Genomic DNA, 21,707 nt, shown 5'->3' with positions numbered 1-21,707 from the left:
CCATATGCCCTCATCTTTAATGCTTCAGTAAAATTGGGTCAGGGAGTTCCTTGGTGGTCCAGTGGTATAGAATCCACCTGCCAATGCAGGGGACATGGGTTCCATGTGTGGTCTAGGAAGATCTCATACGCTGTGGAGCAACGGTGCGCTACAACTACTGAAGCCCGTGTGCCCTGGAGGCAGTGCTGCTCTAGAGAAGACAGAGCTCTGTGAAGTCCTCGGAGCACAGCTAGAGAGTAGCCCCCCGTGCAGCAACTGGAGAAAGCCCACACGCAGCATCGAAGATTCCGCAAAGCCAAAAATCAACAAAATAAATAAAGTATCTAGAAAGTTGTCCAGCTCTCCAAGCATAGGCATATGATCGCCTGATGGCTTCCTTTAGCCACTGGTGTCTGTGTTGCCCACTGGATGGCAGGCTGGAAGACTTGGGAACTAACATCATGCCCAAATATGCTTCAATCCATGGTTCAAGGGAGTTGGTGGAAGAATGACCCCAGCACTTCACTCCTCAGATGGGATAACATTTGCATCATACACAGACTACCAGAGTCTCCAAGGGAATTAATCTCTAGTCACCCACAGGGATAAACGGCTGGGACCTTTTATTGTCTGACTTCTTTTGTCTGTCTTCGTTTCTTACTTGCTGTCTGACACCTGGTCTTTTTTTCAACTTCTAACTAAATTAACTTGAACTTGATTTTTTTTTTTTTCTTAGAGTGCTTTTCGGAGTTTCCAAATCAAGATAGTCCCATCTTCTTAGACCCTATGGACCCAGCTACTGCACATGCTCCCTAAAGCAGTCAACAGTTTCTATCTTATTGCTTTCCCCACTACCCCATCACCAAGAACTGGATTCGCAAATGGATCAGAAACCATGGAAAGACTTAGTCATGGTGTCCTCTGAACAGAAGGGCGAGGGTCTAGCCAAGGATAAAATCCTACATCTCATCACCTATTGGGATGTGGGGGCACAAGATGACAGGAAAATGGGTGGAGTTGGGTATCTGCCTCCTTGCTCTCTTTAAGTCAATCCTGTATGGGGATTTAGAAAGGATTCATTCAGTGGCACATCACAAAGGGTGCCAACCATTCATTAGAAGAAGACTGTTAGAGACTTAGGTCAACTAATTTTTTAAAATCCCACTGGAGATTCTATTTTCACAAAAGTAGAATTTTTGATGTGCCCAGAGAATAAAATCCTTCCATGAATTTCGTTAGAAGTTATATGTACACATATCTGGACAAAAACATGGTCCAAAAGGATGCATGCTCCGCAAAGTTCACTGCAGCACTGCTTACAATAGGCAAGACGTGGAAGCCACCCAAAAGGCCAACAGCAGAGGGATGGATAAAGAAGATGTCATGCATGTATGCAGTGGACTATTACTCAGTCATTAAAAAGAATGAAATAATGCCATTTGCAGCAACATGGATGGACCTAGAGACGGTCATACTGAATGAAGTCAGAGAAAGATAAATGTCTTAGACATCCCTTATATGCAGAATCTAAAAAGAAATGATACAAATGAATGTATTTACAAAATGGAAACAGACTCAAAGACTTAGAGAACCATCTTATGGTTACCAGGAGGGAAGGATGGGGGAAGGGATAGTTAGGGAGTTTGGGATCAACAGTACACTCTGCTGTATTTAGAATGGATAACAAACAAGGACCTACTACAGCACCCGGAACTCTGCTCAATGTTATGTGGCAGCCTGGGGGAAGGGAGTTTGGGGGAGAATGGATACATGTATATGTATGGCTGAGCCCCTTAGCTGTTGACCTGAAACTATCACAACATTGTTGACTGGCTATACTCCAATATAAAATAAAAACTTAACAAATAACAAAAAAGAAGCTATATGTTCAATTGAAAAACCATAGAAGTATTTTTAATATCCTGGGTCCTAAAGCAAGAGTCTTTTGGGGGGCTTCCCTGTGGCTCAGATGGTAAAGAATCTGCCTGCAATGTGAGAGACCTGGGTTTGATCACAAGTTCGGGAAGATCCCTTGGAGAAGGGCATGGCAACCCATTCCAGTATTCTTGCTTGGAAAATTCTATGGACAGAGGAGCCTGGCAGGCTACAGTCCAGGGGATCACGAAGAGTCTGACACGACTGAGTGACCAGCACTTTCACAAAGCAAGAGTCAGAAGTTAAGCCAAGGATGTGACATGTCCTTCGTGAACCTGTTCTGCAAGCACAGCTGAGCCGTGCTTTATGTTCGGTTTCTTTTCTTCAGAAAGAGTACTGTTAATCATTATTAGGTTTACAGTGTTGAGGCCTAACTATTATCCTAGATTCCATGTTAGATTAGCCGAGTGGAAGTGATAATCCTGGTTGGTGGCATGTTCTTGAATACTTTCTAAAGGGAACACAACCCTTGGGAATCCAGATTGCTAGATAAAATCACTTGTGTGTGTGTTTGTGTGTGTGTGTGTGTGTGTGTGTGTGTGTGTGTGTGCATGCATGCTTACTCACACAGTCATGTCTGACTCTTTACAACCCTATGGCCTGTACCCTGCCAGGCTCCTCTGTCCATTGGGATTCTCTAGGCAAGAATACTGGAGTGAGTTGCCATGCCCTTCTCCAGGGGATCTTCCCAACTTAGGGACTGAACCCATATCTCTTATGTGTCCTGCATTGACAAGTGGGTTCTTTACCTCTAGCATCACCTGGGAAGCCCCAAATCACTCTAGTTCACATATACAAACAATTTAGTGCAGGGTCAGACTCATCTTATGTGCTCAAGACTTGTGGATGATTTTTCTTACCTCCAACCAAGTGCAGAAAAGAAACAGTGTCGCCCACATATTCAGTGACATCAGCAATAAATGCTGATATGCCTCCAAGAAGTGCTAATAGGGCGGTTACCACATTATGAAAACCAGATAAAGCCATTGGCGAACAGAGGCTACTGTGCATTTTCAGTTTTCTTGCTGATATTCTCAGGAGTGATCTGGAAAGCCACCCTTAAGAGGGTTTTCATTTGAGTCTGGGATGTTATCCTTGTTTTGTTCTGTTCCTTGGAATTGAGCAATGTCACTCAGCTGACAAGAAAAACCTGATACTTATCAGGTAGGTATTTGTAGAGGTTAAAAAAAAATTTGCGAGTCGGGGGTGGGGGTGGAAAATTAAAGGGTAAAGCGAGATGGGGCTTCCCAGGTGGCTCAGATGGTAAGGAATCTGCCTGCAATGCAGGAGACCCAGGTTCAATCCCTGGGTCGGGAAGATCTCCTGGAAGATCTCCTGGAGTGGGAATGGCAACCCACTCTAGTATTCTTGCGTGGAAAATTCCATGGACAGAGGAGCCTTGTGGGCTACAGGCCATGGGGTCACAAAGAGTTGGATATGACTGAAGCAGCTGAACCTACACCCTAATTTAACAGAATGGTTGTAAGAAGCCTTATAATTGACTAGTTCATCCTCACATTTGAGTCTTGGATATGTCCTGTGACTCTCCACCAAACGATCAAGACTTAAATGCTCTCCTTAAATGTCTACAGTGACAGGGATCTCAGTTCTGCAAAAACCTCACTCATCTAACCATAGAGAGCTCTCCTGCTTACCATGGTCTTTTCTGGCTTGAGTACGTTGGTTTCACACCTCAAATGGAGTGGGTAGAATTAAAGCAGGACTCAAACCCCTAAGTCAAAGGATAAAACCGTGATGAGGAAAAAGAAAAATGAGTAAGGAAAAGGAACAAATTCAATTAGCCAGTAAACATAAGAAGTCAAGTCACCGTTATTAGGAAAGATACACATACAAATTAAGCAAAAACAGGTGTCATTTTCTTCTGTTCAAGTAGGTAAAGAAAAAAGCGAAATGCTGACAAAAATGCTCGCTAGATCAGAAAAGTGAGCGCATGCACACACAGCCAGCTTCTCCAAAAACTGACTTTAATCTCAGGAGGGAAGTTTGGCCAAATCTAATGCCTTAACCATGTGTACATCTTCTGGTGTATGATTTGTGCTTGCTGACACAGAACTTAAAGGGCATACATGTGTAAAAACATTCAGCTATCCAGCAGTTCATTCTAGTTTTATTTGAAGTTACGAAGTGGCAAATATTGACATTCCTTATGGTTTATCTATACAATGACCACTTTTCCTTCATTAGGATGGTGATTAACTAATACTCACTGACATGGTCATATAGTCACAATATATTGCTACATTTTAAAAAAACAGATTAAAAATGCTAAGGCTGGGGGGAAAAAGCTATAAAACACAATTATGGTACAATTGGGGAAATTCGACTAGATATCTGATGATGCTTAGGAATTATTTTACTATTTTGGCACAAATATGATATTGTATTGATTTTATTTAAAGTGTTATGTTAAGAGCTACTGATTAAATAGATTAAATGTGCCATATGTGAGTTTTCCTCTGAATAGGCCATCCAAATGAGTTGAATGGAATACGTTAAAGGCTCACAGGAATAAAGGCATTGGAAGAGACCTCGTGAATGAAAGATTTTAACATTACATAGAAGATAGAAAGTAGATGGAACAGTGGCCCAGACAAGCAGAAGAGAGAAACAGGTTATTAATACTGACCACTGAGAGATGCATTAGTGACAAGTAAAGTATTACAACATCACCAGACCGGGGGAGTCTTGGAAATTGGAAGCGCCCGGAAGACTAGGGAGGAGGGTGAGAAAATAACACCAAAAATGGGGCTCGTTATACATTTTGACAGTAATCAAGATGAGACAGGCTGGGACAGGGGACCCTTTGTGCAATGCTTTGCTCTTGCTGGTTAGTTGCTGAGTTGTGTCCAGCTCTTGCGATCTCATGGACTGTAGCCCGCCAGGCTCCTCTGTCCAGGCAAGAATACTGGAGTGGGCTGCCATTTCCTTCTCCAGGGGATCTCCCTGACCTAAGAATCGAACCCACATCTCCTGCATTGGCAGGTGTATTCTTTACCACCGAGTCACCAGGGAATCCCACACGGACGAACGTCTCCTTGAGCCACAAAATCCAAAGAAACTATAAGGGACTGAAAATATCTGTGTGCACATGCAGCTGGGGGAAATTCTGGACAACAAGATACAAAAAGACCAAAAACCTCAACTGTCACTTCTGAGGAGCCGGGAGCAAAAGCAGGGTACCGCACATGCCCCCTGCACCTTCAAAGGGGTGGGCAACCCACCTAAGCCAGCGCCGCAGCCTCACCCCATCGAAGGAACCAGCTCTTCCCTCTCTGTCTTCTCAGGGAGCAAGCAGGGGAACCTGTTGTTTTCGCTTCCCCCTGCAGCTGTAGGAGCCCCGGTAAAACTTGCCTGAATTCCTCGTCTCACCTCTCATCAATATCTACTGGTTGGGGCAGACCAAAAACCTCAGTTCAGTTCAGTCGCTCAGTCGTGTCCAACTCTTTGTGACCTTGCGGACTGCAGCATGCCAGGCTTCCCTGCGCATCACCAACTCCCGGAGTTTACCCAAACTCATGTCCATTGAGTCGCTGATGCCATCCAACCATCTCATCCTCCATCGTCCCCTCCTCCTCCTGCCTTCAGTCTTTCCCAGCATCAGGGTCTTTTCCAATGAGTCAGCTCTTCTCATCAGGTGGCCACAGTTTTGGAGTTTCAGCATCAGCATCAGTCCTTCCAATGAATATTCAGGACTGATTTCCTTTAGGGTGGAAGCCAATTCCCCCATGGCACGGTGGTCGCACCTCTTTGTCACCGAGTCTTAGTGTCTGTTTCTGGATTCTGCTTGATCAAAATGAAATTAGTCTATGCTCTCTTTGGAGGGGTTTGCCCATCGATGCTACAGTTAGTTTATAACAAGAATTTGAGAGGTTTCATTCCACGTCACCCCTCCTCTCCCAGGCTCTGGAAGAGATTAAACAGCATGAGAGTTATCTGAGCCTTTAACTTCGGGTAAAACTTCTTTTTCAAATCATCTGCCTCTAGAGTTTCTGTGGACTGTTTTGGACTCTGTGACAACATTCACTGATAGCTTGTTTGCTTAAATTTTCTGTCACTCTCGGCATCACTTTTGTTAATTTATTCTTTTTTTAAAACCAGATAACCCAGATCAGGAACTGCAAAATTACTTCTGTTAGAGAGTTTCTCTCCTCACCTTCCCTCATCTACAGAGAGCTTCCTACAAAAATGTCACGCGTGTGTCAATGTGTGTATGCATGTGTGCATGGGCCTATGAGCACGTGTGTTTCAAGGAAGAGGTGACGCTGGTTGCTATCTCTTTATGTACTATTCCTGATGCTATAAAATAAATTGGTGGTTGTGCCCCTTAGCATACACTCTATTTTTAAAAAAACTTTGTTCTTCATGGAGAATCTCTGTCCTCTTCCTGCTCAGCCTTCAGTGTCTGTCTGAATGATGAACTAAAGGTTATTCCTGTGAAAAGTGAAGTGAAAGTCTCTCAGTCGTGTCCTACTCTTTGCGACCTCATGGACTGTAGCCTGCCAGGCTCCTCTGTCCATGGAATTCTCTAGGCCAGAACACTGGAGTGGGTAGCCGTTCCCTTCTCCAGTGGATCTTCCCAACCCAGGGATCAAACCCAGGTCTCCTGCATTGCAGGCGGATTCTCTACCATCTGAGCCACCAGGGAAGCCCTAGTTTCTTCAAAAATTGGAGTAGATATTTCAGTTTCTCTTTTTGTTGCCTTTGGGTGATGCCTGAGAGGAGACTGAGGTAGAATCTCTTTATTTGGCCATTGCAGAACCACAGGTCTTCTGGATTTTTTTAAAAAATATATCTTCTCTGCTAAATTTTCTTATGAGCTCACTGACAATATCGGTCTTGTTCAAGTCTGTATCCTAAGCATCTGATTCACAATAGGGGCTGAATAAATATTTGCTGAATGAATGCAAAAATAAGTTAATAAATAAAATATAATCTCATATGGAGGAAAAAAGAAAATACCGAATGTGTTGGAGAGGCTGTGTACAAAGAAATTAATGCTGGTTATCTCCATATAGAATGGGTTGGGTATTTCTTATCATTTTTGGCTTTGGGCTAGACATAAACATGCTTCTTTTGTAACAAGAGGGGAACACTTTAATAAAACACCACTTTAAGAGCATTTGAACAAGTGCTCATTTTTAAATATAGTGATCATTCATATGGGAGCCCCCAAGATAGTCTAGACTTCAGTGTTCTCTTATTCCTGTGAATAAATTGGACTTCCTGAATCAAGATTTCCAGTTTAGACCCGAAATGTGAAACCCAAGACCATTATCAGGGTTTTCCTGGTGACTCATTGGTAAAGAATCCTCCTGCGATGCAGGAGACCCAGAAGACATGGATTCAATCCCTGGGTCGGGAAGATTTCCTGGAGGAGGAAATAGCAACCCACTCCAATATTCTTGCCTGGAAATCCCATAGACAGAGAAGCCTGGTGGGCTGCAGTCCACGAGGTTGCAAAGAGTCACACACAGCTGAACGTACACACGTGAGCTCTGTACTCTAAGACTGTTATCAGAGGAGAGGTGATCCTCTCTCAGGCACCCCCTACATATTATAAGCTCTTGGGTCCATGCTCCAAAGGATGAATCAAATGAATACATCTTCAACTTCAGCTTCCAGCTGGGGGAAAGTGTTTGAGAAGAGGCCACCATCTTCATCTGTGAAACGGGATGAATAAATATCCAGGGTCTTAATTGCTTTCCCCTTTTCAGGCTTGATTTGTTGGTTTCAGAGGACTTAGGGAGGAATTTCAACATTCTTAGCTTCAATCCTTTGCACAAACAACTCTTCCAAAACACAGAAGCAAGGGTCTCCTTGGGATCTTCCTCTCCAGACATTCTGGTCTTTTCTCTGTTTTCCAACTGCATCAAATTTACTCCCACTACCCACTCTGTACCAGATTTTTTTTTTTTCCTGGATCCTTTTTTCATTAGGTCTTGGCTCAGGTGACAGAGAGAGACAGAGAAAGCGAGCAGCTCAGAGAAAAACTGAAGAAGGGAGAGAAGATACAAGCTGCAAAGAGCTGAGAGGTTGGGAGCTAGAAGAAAGAAAATCTAGGAAAAAGCAAGGCTTATTGACTAGTTGACAAAACAGACTAAAAAATCAATAATGTTTTCTCTGACACTTTAGATCACTTCCCAATGATGCTGGGCAAGAGAGGGGTTCCTGTGGCTGACAGCTTCTCTCTAGAACAAGTTGAGTTTTCTTGTTTCTACATCTCCCCAGGTGGGAAGCAGAGCAGGCTGTCACCTTCCAAAGGGATGAAAGTGAGTCTTCTTCACCATGAAGGGGACTTTGGAGCTGGGAGCAGAGGGTGGCAGAGATGGGTTGTTGTTTTTTCTTTGGTACCTAGGGGCTCTGTCAGTGACTGATCCTGCCTTCCTGGTGACAGGAAACTGATAATACAATATTACTTTTGAAGATCAGTGCCAAAGCTAGCTCCAAAGAGAAAGAATTAACTTTCTTCGAGCTGTCTCTCTAACTTTAGTATTGTACAGATAACTTTTGGAGAGGAAAAGTCTCGCAAATCTTCAGGGTTGACCTATTGGAATGACGTGGCAGTCCTCGGTAATCTATATATGCAGGTAGCAGATATATAAATATGCACACACATATATCCCCACCCTCTTGGACCTCCCTCCCACCCTACTCCCTCTAGGTCATCACAGAGCAGCTGAGCTCTCTGTGCTCTAACAGCAGCTTCCCACTGGCCACCTATTTCATGCAGGATAGTATATGCATGTCAGTGACACTCTCTCAGTTCATTCTGCTCTACTCACCTCTCAGCCTCTGTGCCCACCCATCTGTTCTCTGCATCTGCGTCTCTAGTCCTGCTCTGGAACCAGGCTCATCTGTACCACTCTTCCAGATTCCACACAGACACATTCATTTGAGAGAGGATTTATTTATCCCATTTCACAGAGGAAGAAATGAAGCTTCAGAGAATGGAAACATTCAGCCCAGTGCAACGAAGCTGGAGAGGGACCAGGTGGGATGCCAAATACACCTTCTCTCCAGACTCAGATCTTTGCTGGTGGCTCAGCAGTACAGAATCTGCCTGCCAATGCAAGAGACGCAGGTTCGATCCCTGGGTTGAGAAGATCCCTGGAGAAGGAAATGGCAACCCAAAGGAAATCTCATGGATGGAGGAGCCTGGTGGGCTACCGTCCATGGGGTCACAAAGAGTTGGACACAACGGAGCAACTAAACAACCAGACTCAAAGCAGGAGTTCTTTTCACCCTATCCCTCAGTCTCTCAAGCTGCTTGGGGAAGTTTCTAGAGGACTTGGTGTTATTTTAACCTGATTTTAATTTTAGACCAACATACGGAGGACAAGGAACAGCTTCGTAGGAATCACATCCTAGCTAACCGAACGGTTCAGAATACTTGTGCTTCGGTATATGACTTCAAGAAGCCGTATGAAAGCCATATAATTTGGTGAAGGAAAGAGAAACTGCAAACTGTATAGGTGTTGACTGTCATGTGGGTGAAGCAAAGATAGAAATGAACAACGGAAATCTATCCTGAGGAAACATTTGTGGATGGACGTAGGGATTTAGCTACAGAAGAGAAGGAAATGACCAAATGATTTTTTAAAAATAGGGACTTACTTTTCTAAAAAAATCACTATGTGTCTATTTGATGGAACACAGTACACTGACTCTTGGGTTCTTTCCCTTCAGCTGTGACCTACGGAACATCAAATAGCTTGCATATGGGATAATTATTTTCTTTTTACTGCACTGAGGAGTTATTTGGGATAAAGACCCTGATACTGGGAATGATTGAGGGCAAGAGAAGGGGGCAACAGAGGATGAGCTGGTTGGATGGCATCACAGACCTCAGTGGACGTGAGTTTGAGCAAACTCTGATAGTGAAGGACAGGGAAGCCTGATGTTCTGCAGTCCATGGGGTCACAAAGACTCGGACACGATTTAGTGACTAAACAGATCCTCGCACACAAAACAAACTCATCCTCTATTCCAACCACTAGCCTAGGTAAAAACCTGGTTTGAGTCAGCAAAACTTACCACCGAACCGAACAGAAGGAAGTGAACAACAAGCTGATTTCGTTAAGTGATGGAGTCAAAAGTTCCCTGTAGCAAGGAATTCATAAGACACGTGAACAACTTTTATCTATCGGTCAATGCGCTTGAAAATACTGCCAAGCTGGACTTCCCTGGTGGCTCAGTGGATAGGAATCTGTCTGCCAGTGCAGCAGGCACCGGTTCAATCCTTGTTCCAGGAAGATTGCGCAGGCCACGGAGCAGCTAAGCCCGCGTGCCACCGTCACTGAGCCCACGCGCTGCAGCTTCTGAAGTCTGCCCACCTAGAGCCTCCGCTCCACAAGAGAAGCCACCGCAATAAGAAGCCTGCAGAGCAACAAAGAGCAGCCGCTGCCGCCCCAAGGAGAGAAAGCCTGAGGGCAGCAAGGAAGACCCAGAGCAGCCAAAAGTAAATAAACAAATGTTCAATACTGCCAAGCCTTACTTACTCAGATGTCATGTAAATGCTAATCTTCTTTTTTTTTTTACTTTTTTTCCACTTATAAAAAAATTATTTTTTAATTGAAGGATAATTGCTTTACAGAATTTTGTTGTTTTCTGTCAAACCCAACATGAATCAGCCATAGACATACATATATCCTCTCCCTTTTGAACCTCCCTTCCACCTCCCTCCCCACCCCACCCCTCTAGGTTGCTACAGAGTTCCTGTTTGAGTTTCCTTTGCCATACGGCAAATTCCCAAATTCCCGTTGGCTATCTATTTTACATATGGTGTGATGTAAGTTCCCACGTTACTCTTTCCATGCATCTCACCCTCTCCTCCCTTCTCCCCATGTCCACAAGTCTATTCTCTATGTCTGTTTCTCCACTGCTGCCCTGTAAGTAAATTCTTCAGTACCATTTTTCTAGATTATAGGCAAATAATCAGAATCTAAGTGGTGGAAGAAAAAAGTCTTTGTGAAATCAAAAGCATGGTCCAGAAGATACCAATAAACTCCCATTCCACGTCCTAGACACAGTTTGCATAATTGAGGTGGGGGCCAACCTCCAAAGATAGCGTGAACCATGGGAATCATGTCTCCTTATATTTCACTCCTGTGGTCTCTTCCAAAATTTGACCAATAGAATGAGGAAGAAGTGATGCAGGGTCAATAATAAGAAGCCTTATGGCTCCCACCTGGGTCTTTCAAAATGTGTGCTATTGGGCTAGTCTTTCTGAGAACCCAGCTGTGAGGAGCTCAAGCCACAAGGAGAAGCCATGTGTCCACACTCCCTTCCACAGCCCCAGCTCGGCATCAGCTGATAGCCTTGGGTTGATCAATCATCAGCCTTGGGATGAGTTATTTTGGACACTGAGCCCAAAGTTGAGCCTTCAGGTGACTGCTATTTGATTAGAATCGCAGGAGACAACCGCAGGTAAAAACCATCGAGCCCCATCCACCTATAGAACTGCAAGAGACACTAATCAACAATAGTTTCTTGTGCCTTAATAGATACCTGAAACATATGGGTACCAGGTTTTCAGTTCTCCAATATAAGTTAGGGGGACTCATGCCAGGTAAGATCTGGCAGCAGTAGGGATGGAAAGTATGAGGAAAGCAACAAAAAACATTAAAATCAAAAGAAGACATCAAAACACAGTAATTGGAGACCATTTAGCAAGCAGAGCCTGGGGGAGCACACTGCCCACCCAAAACCAGACCCCTCACAACAATCATTACTAAATCATATCACTGGAAACTCATGAATTCATGAGAACTTGGAGTTAGGAAGAAAGACGACCTTCTTGTCAACATATCTGAGAACTCACCAAGGTGGACAAGAGTGTTTTTAATGGATTTAATGGCCAAAGATTAAATAGTCCAGGAATTTAAGGAGGTATTTGTGCTCAGTGGTGTTCGACTCTTTGAGGCCTCATGGACTGCAGCCCATCAGGTTTCTCTGTGCTTGGGATTCTCCAGGCAAGAATACTGGAGTGGATTGCCATTTCCTTCTCCAGGGGATCTTCCGAACCCAGGGATTGAACCTGGGTTTTCTGCATTGGCAGGTAGATTCTTTACCACTAGCACCACCTGGGAAGCCCAAGGAGGTAAGCTTTGGTTTTCTGCAAATTTATTAATGAGGACCACTTAATTTCCCTCCAGCAAGCTCAAATATGCAACATATTCTTGCCTCATATCTCTTTCTAACACCTGGACTTCCACAGTGGTTCTTAGAGCCATGGGAAAACATGTATTGATTCATTGACTCATTCAACAAGGATGCATTCCTATCGGTATAACCACTCATCCTTATCCAGGCATTATTCATAGAAAAATGAAGGAGATATGGCCCATGCCTCTCTTCATTCACTGCTGTTTAGTTGCTCAGTCGTGTCCGACTCTGCAACCCCATGCAGTGTAGCCCACCAGGCTCCTCTGTTTGTGGGATTTCTCAGGCAAGAATACTGGAGTGGGTTGCCATTCCCTTCTCCAGTGCCTCTTCCAGACCCAGGAATTGAACTTGCATTTCTTGCAGGCGGATTCTTTACCACTGAGCTACCATAGGTCAGTGGCTAAAATTTTTTCACCCACTGAGGGAACTATAAAAAAGAGGCCAGAGTTAACATCTACGGAGGACCAACACCTGCGCCAGGGAGGGTACTGGTTGTTTCCTCCATGTTCATTACTATTTTAAAAGCCGCCCAGAAACTCTGTTACTAAAAGGAGGTGTGTGTGTATAGGGGGTGGGGAGGTCTGGCTGCTTGCCGTTCAAAAGCCAATAAACAGGCCAGGTTGGTGGAAAGGAAAGTTGCTTTATTTCATTGCTAGCAACTGAAGGAGGGAAGGTGGCGGACATCTGTCTAAAAGCAGGGGGTGAGACAATTTATAGACAGAATGGGTGCGGGGGGAGGCTACATGCAGAAACAGCACAGTCATCTCTCAGTCATCTTCAACTGGTCATGAGCGGTTTAACTAGCATCATCTTGGTTGTTTTAGATACAGTTAAAGTAGGTGGGGAAACAGTGGAAACAGTGTCAGACTTTATTTTGGGGGGCTCCAAAATCACTGCAGATGGTGACTGCAGCCATGAAATTAAAAGATGCTTACTCCTTGGAAGAAAAGTTATGACCAACCTAGATAGCATATTCAAAAGCAAAGACATTACTTTGCCGACTAAGGTCCGTCTAGTCAAGGCTATGGTTTTTCCAGTGGACATGTATGGATGTGAGAGTTGGACTGTGAAGAAGGCTGAGCACCGAAGAATTGATGCTTTTGAATTGTGGTGTTGGAGAAGACTCTTGAGATTCCCTTGGACTGCAAGCAGATCCAACCAGTCCATTCTGAAGGAGATCAGCCCTGGGATTTCTTTGGAAGGAATGATGCTAAAGCTGAAACTCTGGTACTTTGGCCACCTCATGTGAAGAGTTGACTCATTGGAAAAGACTCTGATGCTGGGAGGGATTGGGGGCAGGAGGAGAAGAGGACAACCGAGGATGAGATGGCTGGATGGCATCACTGACTCGATGGACGTGAGTCTGAGTGAACTCCGGGAGATGGTGATGGACAGGGAGGCCTAGAGTGCTGCGATTCATGGGGTCGCAAAGAGTCGGACACGACTGAGCGACTGAACTGAACTGAACTGAATCTTCAGTTCCGGGCTTCCCTGGTAACTCAGCTGGTAAAGAATCCGCCTTCAATGAGGGAGACGTGGGTTTGATCCCTGGGTTGGGACGATCCCCTGGAGGAGGGTATGGCAGCCCACTCCAGTATTCTTGCCTGGAGAACCCCAGTCCATGGGGTCGCAAAGAACCGGACACAACTGAGCGACTAAGCACAGCGCAATCTCAAGTTCCGGGATACACCTGTTCCCATTTCTTTGCAGTCAGTTCTCAGAATTATGGCAGCTCAAGTCCTGGGTACAGCCTACTCATCATGCGGTTAACTTCTCCATCAAGTGTTTCAGGATCTATAAGACAACTCACAGGGTGTGGCTCAGAATATTACCTATAGCCCTTGAGAAAGAACTAAAAGTCCTGAGCTGGGCTTAATGACTACATTATTATTATTATTTAGACTCTGTTGACTGTTTTCCTGTTTTTCAGCATTTCTCACTTCTCTGATTTAACTTATTCTTTGACTAAAGTTTTCCAGAGGCAAAAGGCAGGCAAAAGACATGGTGGGGGTGAAGGAGGGCCAGGACCATAGACTCCTGCTCTGTTTCATGTCCAGTGAAGCCGATTTGCTCCATTTTCAGATGAAAGGACAGAGCCTCACAGTGACTGTACAGTCTCCGTGAGGACTTAATAAGTGGCAGGCTCTCTGCTTTTATCAATAGCAACTCTCCAACTTCCATCAGCTTCCTACTAATCTTATGGAGAACAGCGAAGTAGAAAGACACCATCAACTTATTTTACTCATTTTGACCATTTTAAAGGCCCTTGCAATAATTTGAGGTCACAGCAGCATCAGAAAAATTCCTTCCCATCATCTTTCCTACTACAACCAAGCCAGCTCCTCGCTTCTCTCCCCTGCCGTTATTTAATTTGATGACTCCTGAGGTTTCCCCAGAGTGTTTGTCATTTTAACAACAGCCATTTTTCTTTGACTCAGGGGAAAAAAAAATATTAAATTAGCGCTTGCGTTTGTGCCTGTTTCTTAAAGTGCTCCCAAATAAGTTGATTCCCAATGAACTTAAGATTTTAATTCATTTTACCCCCTTGCTGGTGCAGAAGGAGTCACGATTTTAAATGTGTGATGACATATGGCCGTTCATTATTTATACATTCTGTAGCAGACTATAAATTTTACTTTGGACATATATCGCAGCACTGAAACCATTCTAGTTGCAAACACATAAATCACGGGTACAGTTATTAGTCTAAATGTAACACCGCTCGGGTTCTAGATCAAACCTTTAAAATCCACTGTAATTGATGTCTGCTGCATAACTTGTGTCTGACTGCATTAAAGGTTCTCATTATTATTTATATATTTGGGACTGTGAGACTGCTAGCTGTGCTCCTTCACCCAGAGTAAATTATCTCGAGGTGTAGGATGTAGGGGGTTGAAGTGTTAGGGGTCAGAGAGAGGCTCTTTGTGTCGGAAGTGGGAAAAAGAGCAGTGTTGAATTTCACGGTGTGAGTGTGTTCAGTCCTGTCCAACTCTTTGTGACCCCATGGGGTGAAGCCTGCCAGGCTCCTCCGTCTGTGGGATTTCCCAGGCAAGAATACTAGAGTGGGGTCCCATTTCCTCTTCCAGGGTTATCTTCCCAACCCAGGGATCAAACCCACACCTCCTGCGTTGGCAGGCAGATGCTTTAGCCACCAGCAAAGCCCAGAGAGATCTAAGTAATTCATGCAATGACGTCGTTAATTTAGTTCCCAAATGCTTTGTCCTCTCTACCAGCTGACATGCACTTGAGACAAATAAAACAGCGGCAGAGTGTGTCAGCTACATTATAAATTAGCAGAAGGGTCACCAAATGAGTTGGATTCCCAGGGCTGCCACTGGACTGAGCCTTTCAAAGACCAGAAGCACTTGGATTGATCCATACATCACAGCACTGAGAGAGCTCAGAGAAATGGGGACCGAGGTTGGATGACACTTCACAGGCTCATTAGAGAGCTTCAAGTTGATGAGTGGGTCTCCTGGAAAGCTTGGCTACAGAAAAGCTGGCAGGGTGACCCAGGGGGCCAGGCCATGTCAAGAAGCACAGAGGATGAAGAAGAAGGGAACTTGCCACAGAGGAGAGCATGCATTCAACAGGGAGACAGGAGGCCAGGAGAGAACAGAGAGGGTGTGGGGACAGGAACAGGAGTTTCCAAACCACGTGCACCAGGAGCACTGTCCCCATGATGTCCCTAGAAGCCCCGTGTCCCTGAGAATCTCACTTGCTTCCTCTGTAACAAGGAGCTAACGATGACCACCTGCAAGCCTTTGTTACACAATTTTCCTCTGAATGAATGGGCTTTAATTTTTTAGAGCAGTTTTAGGTTTATAGAAAAAAAAAGAGCAGAAACTATCAGCATTTCCATTTGTTCTTCTCCCTCCCTGGACAGTTTCCTCTATAATTCTCATTTTGCTTTAGTGTATACATGTGTTAGGATCTATGAGCCACTATCGAGATATGAGTATTAACTGAAGTTCCTGGTTTACTTTAGGGCTTCCCTAGTGGTTCAGTGGTAAAGAATCTGCCTGCCAATGCAGGAGACACGGGTTCGATTCTTGGGTAGGAAAGATCCACTGGAGGAGGAAATGGCAACCCACTTCAGTATTCTTGCCTGGGAAATCCCACGAACAGAGGAACTTGGCAGGCTACAGTGCCACAAGGTCGCAAAGAGTCTGACACCACTGAGCGACTAACACTTTCACTTTCACACGTGAAGTGTCCAGCAGGGTATTCTGGAAATGGCTGACTGTATTTATATGCGAATTTCAAGAGTCACACATTTAAAAGGCAGATTTCAGACCGATAACCTGAAAAAATGATGGTGAGAAGTCACTACATACTTTATAAGGTCTCTGATGATGTTTTTCCCAGGTAAGAGCAACTGACAGGAATGGTGAGTCTGGCCAAATCCAATCCTGCAACTTTAGCTACGAGAGAGGTTGTTGTGGAGTCTGCTTTCCCCGCCAAGGCCCTCCTTGAAGGCTTCCACAGGGGCGAAATCAGAAAGCTCAATTGCATTTTGTGCAAAGCTTTGTCCTGGGGCCGATCAGTCTGGAGCAAGGATGGAGAAAGACTCTCCACGCCCAGAACTGAGTTCCACACCCTCTTGCCTCTGCCAACTCCTGGCCCGGCTGGTGATGTTCATATGCTTTATCCTTTGTGCCCCCTCAAAGGGTGTGGGGACCCAGCGGACTCTGCTGGGATGTGAGAGGTCACTGGTCAGCAGACTTGGTCATGTGCTTATGGTGACAAGCGTGGCAGACACTTGTGCCCCGTCCTATCCCTTGGCCTGTCCAGTATCTAGCATGTCTACCGTGATGGAAAGTGGCCTGCACACCACCAGCATCCCTCCCCAGGTCTCTGACCATGCCTCAAAGTTTACTCCAAAGACACATGTGCTTTTAGAGCCCTTGGTCTGGGTAGCCTGGAATCATGAGGAATGATGTGCCTGGATAAACCAGTACCAGTAAGCAATGGGCACTGCTGGCTTATGTCTCAGCCTGTTGTCTTTAGAAGAGACAATTCTGGGCTTCTATAGTGGTCCAGTGGTTAAGAATCTGCCTGCTAGTGCAGGGAACACGGGTTCGATCCCTGGTCCGGGACGGTCCCACTTGCTGTGGGGCAACTAAGCCCCTGCCCCATAATTACGGAGCCCAAGGTCTGCAACAGCAGAGGCCACTGCAATGAGGATCCTGTGCGCCACAGCTGGAGAGTAGTCCCTGCTCGCCGCAACTAGAGAAGGCCCACTCAAAGCAACAAAGACCCAGCGCAGCCAAAAATAATTTTTTTTTTAAAGAGATAATTTCAGCTTCCCACAGTGGTACCTATTGTTGTTGTTCAGTCGCTCAGTCGTGTCCGACTCTTTGCAACCCAGGGACCTCAGCACACCAGGCTTCCCTGTCCTTCACAATCTCCCAGAGTTTGCTCAAACTCATGTTCATGGAGTCAGTGATGCCATGCAACCGTCTCATTCTCTGTGCCTAAAAGGGAGCAAAATAGGCCATCTCCAAATATGCCACTTTGGTACATTGATTATCTTGAATTAAAGGTACTCGAGAAACAGCTAGTGTGCAAGAAGGCACCCTGTCCCTCTTTTCCTCCAAGAGAGCAGGAACTAAATCTTCCATGGAAAAGAGTCCCTCCCTGGACTGGGAGGCAGAGAGACAAACTTAACCACCAGAGAGAGGAAATTCAAGGCAAACCTTGTGTAGGTTTGTTTACTCAAACCTTGTGTAGGGGAGCAAAACTTGCCATTCCCGTTGTGTCTCTTCGGCGTGTGGATTACCTTTTTTTTTGAGTTGAAAATGATCAAGACTCAGGAAGCACCTTTGACCTTCCTTTAACTGCCTAAAAGAATACAGACAGAGGACCTGTTCATGGAAGGGAGCACCATGGGAGATCACCGCAGCATGAACTAGGTGTGCAGACAGGGAGAAAGTAAGGCTGTTTGTTAAAATTCCTCTCTATGTTCCACCATCTTTGCGTGGCTTAGTATAAACATTTGTTCACCAAATATTTGTTTTTCCATTTCTGTCTATTGCCTTGCTCCTCTTTGAAGTCCCAAACCACCTCCCACTCCCCACCAACATCCTCTTTTGATTTTAGCTGAAGATGGTATTTAAGGTGAGACTTCCCACCATTTTGATGAATTACTCCATTTTCCTGGGTCTCTCCCAGGTATGCATGTTATTAAACTTTTGTTTGATTTTCTCCTGTTAATCTGTCTCGTGTCAATTTAATTTCTTAGACCAGCTAGAAGAACCTAGGAGGGTAGAGGAAAATTTCTTTCCCCCAGACACTTGTTACTTCCTAACTAATATACTACCCCAAGCCCAGATTTCTTGGTCTTGTCAATTCTTCATAAATGCACTGCTTATCTAAAAGGTATAAAAGCTGCCTGCTTTGGTCACTTCTTTGAACCTCGTTATATTTGGAACTCCCATACATTTGAAATTAAATTCACTTTGTTCCTATAAATTTGTCTTACATCAATAATTAAACCAGCGAAAGAGTCTAGAAGGGAAGAAAGAAAATGCTTTCCTCCCCTACACAGCCACATGGAAGAAAAAAGCATCCTTTTCCTCTTTTCCTTCTTTCATATCTCAACCTCTCTCTCCTTCTTCATCCCTGCTTCCAGGGATCAATTCTACAAAAACTATCTATTCCCAGGCTTGCCTCAGACTCTGCCTTATGAACACTCCAGCCAAGCCAGTGGGGATGCAAGCAAACAGATGGCAGAAGGTAACATCATGTAAAGCTGAAAATTTCATTCAGCTAATGAATGAAAATGCAATTTACAGTGACAATTACAACAAGAGCTAACAACGCTATGTTGTTTACTGAATGCTAGATGCTGTGCATGGATTATGCCGTTCAATCCTCATACAACCATATGAGGTAGGAATTATAACCACGTTATGGAGGAGCCCATGGAGGTTCAGAGATGTCAGATGACTTGCCTGACTTCAAACACCTGATTAATAGAGCAGTCAGGGGACAAAGCAAAGCAATCTAAATCACAGCTTACCTCTTAACCCTAGTTCTCTACTTCCTGACTCAGCATGGAGTTACAGTTGTGTGTACGTTTAATAGAAGTAGAAACAGTGGCAGAGTTTCTTTTCCTGGGCTCCAAAATCACTGTAGATGGTGACTGCAGCCATGAAATTAAAAGACAGTTGCCTCTTAGCAGGAAAGCTATGACAAACCAAGAAAGCATATTAAAAAGCAAAGACATCAGTTTGTTAACAAAGGTCTGTCTAGTCAAAACTATGGTTTTCCTGGAAGTCATGTACGGATATGACAGTTGGACCATAAATAAGGCTGAGCACAGAAGAATTGATGCCTTCAAATTGTGATACTGCAAAAGACTCTTGAGAGTCCTTTTGACTGAACAGAGATCAAAGCAGTCAATCCCAAAGGCTGAACATTCATTGGAAGGAGTGATGCTGAAGCTGAACTCCAATACTTTGGTCACCTGATGTGAAGAGCCAACTTACTGCAAAAGGCCCCGATGCTGGGAAAGATTGAAGGCAGGAGGAGAAGGGGCGACAGAGGATGAGATGGTTGGATGGCATCACTGACTCAATGGACATGAATCTGAGCAAACTCCAGAAGATAGTGGAGGACAGGGAAGCATGGTGTGCTACAGTCCATAGCGTCCCAAACAGCTGGACAAGACCTAGAGACTGAATAGCAACAATATGCTTAATATACAAGTTCTGAAGGGCACATTTTTTATAAAGGTAAAAATGAAGACTCATACAAATGTAAAACAAATATGTACTAAGGATCCTATATTTATCATATCCGCTAAAATGAAAATGAAAGTCACTCAGCCATGACCAACTCTTTGTGACCCCGTGGACTATACAGTCTATGGAATTCTCTAGGCCAGAATACCAGAGCGGGGAGCCTTTCCCTTCTCCAGGAGAATCTTCCCAACCCAGGGGTAGAACCCAGGTCTCCCACGTGGCAGGTAGATGCTTTACCATCTGAGCCACAAGAAGCCCAAGAGGGAACAAATAAGATATTATAACTAGTTTGAAGGAGAACTCAAAATACTATAATTTCATAGGCAATCAAGAATGCTTCAGTGAATTTACAAATAGACTCAAACATGGAAACAAAACTGGCCAATACTCATAAGACAAAAATCAACTGCATCCTACCCAGCACAATTTATTTGCTTTCCTACAGTTAAGAACTATTTGTGTGGGTATCAGTTTCCTACAACTTACAGAATTTTAAGAGATCAAAGACCAGAGACCAGACTAACTCCTGAGAAGACACCGCATACAATACCCAGTCATCTTTATTCACACCTTCACAACATATATGGCTTGATGAGTCCAGCACTTTCACAAGAACAACAATAATAGAACAGAACAGGGATCAGCAAAAAATTTTCCTTGAAGATCAGATAGTAAATATTTTGGCTTCTCTGGTGGCTCTGTGGTAAAGAACCTGCCTGCCAGTGTAGGAGACGCAGGTTCGATCCTTGGGCTGGGAAGAACCCCTGAGGAAGGGAATGACAGCCCACTCCAGTGTTCTTGCCTGGGAAACTGCATGGACAGAGGAGCCTGGCAGTCTACGGGCCATAGGGTGGCAAACAGTCGCATACAACTGAGTGGCTAAACAACAATAACAGGTGTATCGTCATACTCATTGTTGCATTTCCCTGACAATGTATGATGTCAAGCATCTTTTCATATCTTATTTGTCATCTGTATATCTTCTTTTTTTAACTAATTTTTTTTGGAGTATAGTTGATGCACATCTTCTTTGATAAGGTGTCTGTTAAGGTCCTTAGTCCATTTTTAAATTGAAGCACTTTTTACACTGTTGACTTTGAAGAGTTCTTCTTTATATATTTTGGATACAGTGGTTATTTATCAAGTGCTTATTATGTTCTAGTGGATGGGGCTGGACAGTGAACAAATTAACCTTTTACCCCAGAATCTCTGCCCTGGAATAGTTGACATTCTGGTGGGAGAGAGTCAGATAAATTAAACAAGTAAAATGTAAAAGTGAAAGTGTCAGTCGCTCAGGCGTGTCTGACTGTTTGCAACCCCATGGACTGTGGCCCGCCAGGCTCCTCTGTCCGTGGGGATGCTCCAGGCAAGAAGACTGGAGTGAGAAACCATGCCCTCCTCCAGGGGATCTAAAGTTTGATACGTATTTATAAACCCCAGTGTGAAGAGCTCTCTCCCTCGACATCTTTAATGCACATCAAGGCAAGGAGAGATTTCTTAATTTTGTTCCCCAGAGCACCCAGAACAGTGATTGGTGCGTGTCAAATTTGAAGTCTATTTTGGCTGGATTGAAATGAATCCTCATCAATTTCATCTTTCTACTCCCTCCTCCACATACTGCTCAGATTGGGGGGAAAAAAATCTGAAACCGAAATAATACAGTAGCCATCACCATTTGGGCTACAAGCTCTGCCAGCAGAGACTTGACCAATCTGATCCTGTTTACTTGTGTGAATCACAAGGATCTTGGATTTGCAATATCATGTGAATTCAGCTGCCCTCTCCCCCACGCTCAGTGTTCAAACACACCCAGGGCCGGAGGGTGAAAGGAAAGCGCAAAGCCTTCATTTCCAGATGTTC

The sequence above is a fragment of the Capra hircus genome, chromosome 25, assembly GCF_001704415.2.
Source record: "Capra hircus breed San Clemente chromosome 25, ASM170441v1, whole genome shotgun sequence".
Lineage (NCBI taxonomy): Eukaryota > Metazoa > Chordata > Mammalia > Artiodactyla > Bovidae > Capra > Capra hircus.
The sequence above is the reverse complement of the archived record's forward strand: the minus strand, read 5'-3'. Positions refer to the sequence as shown.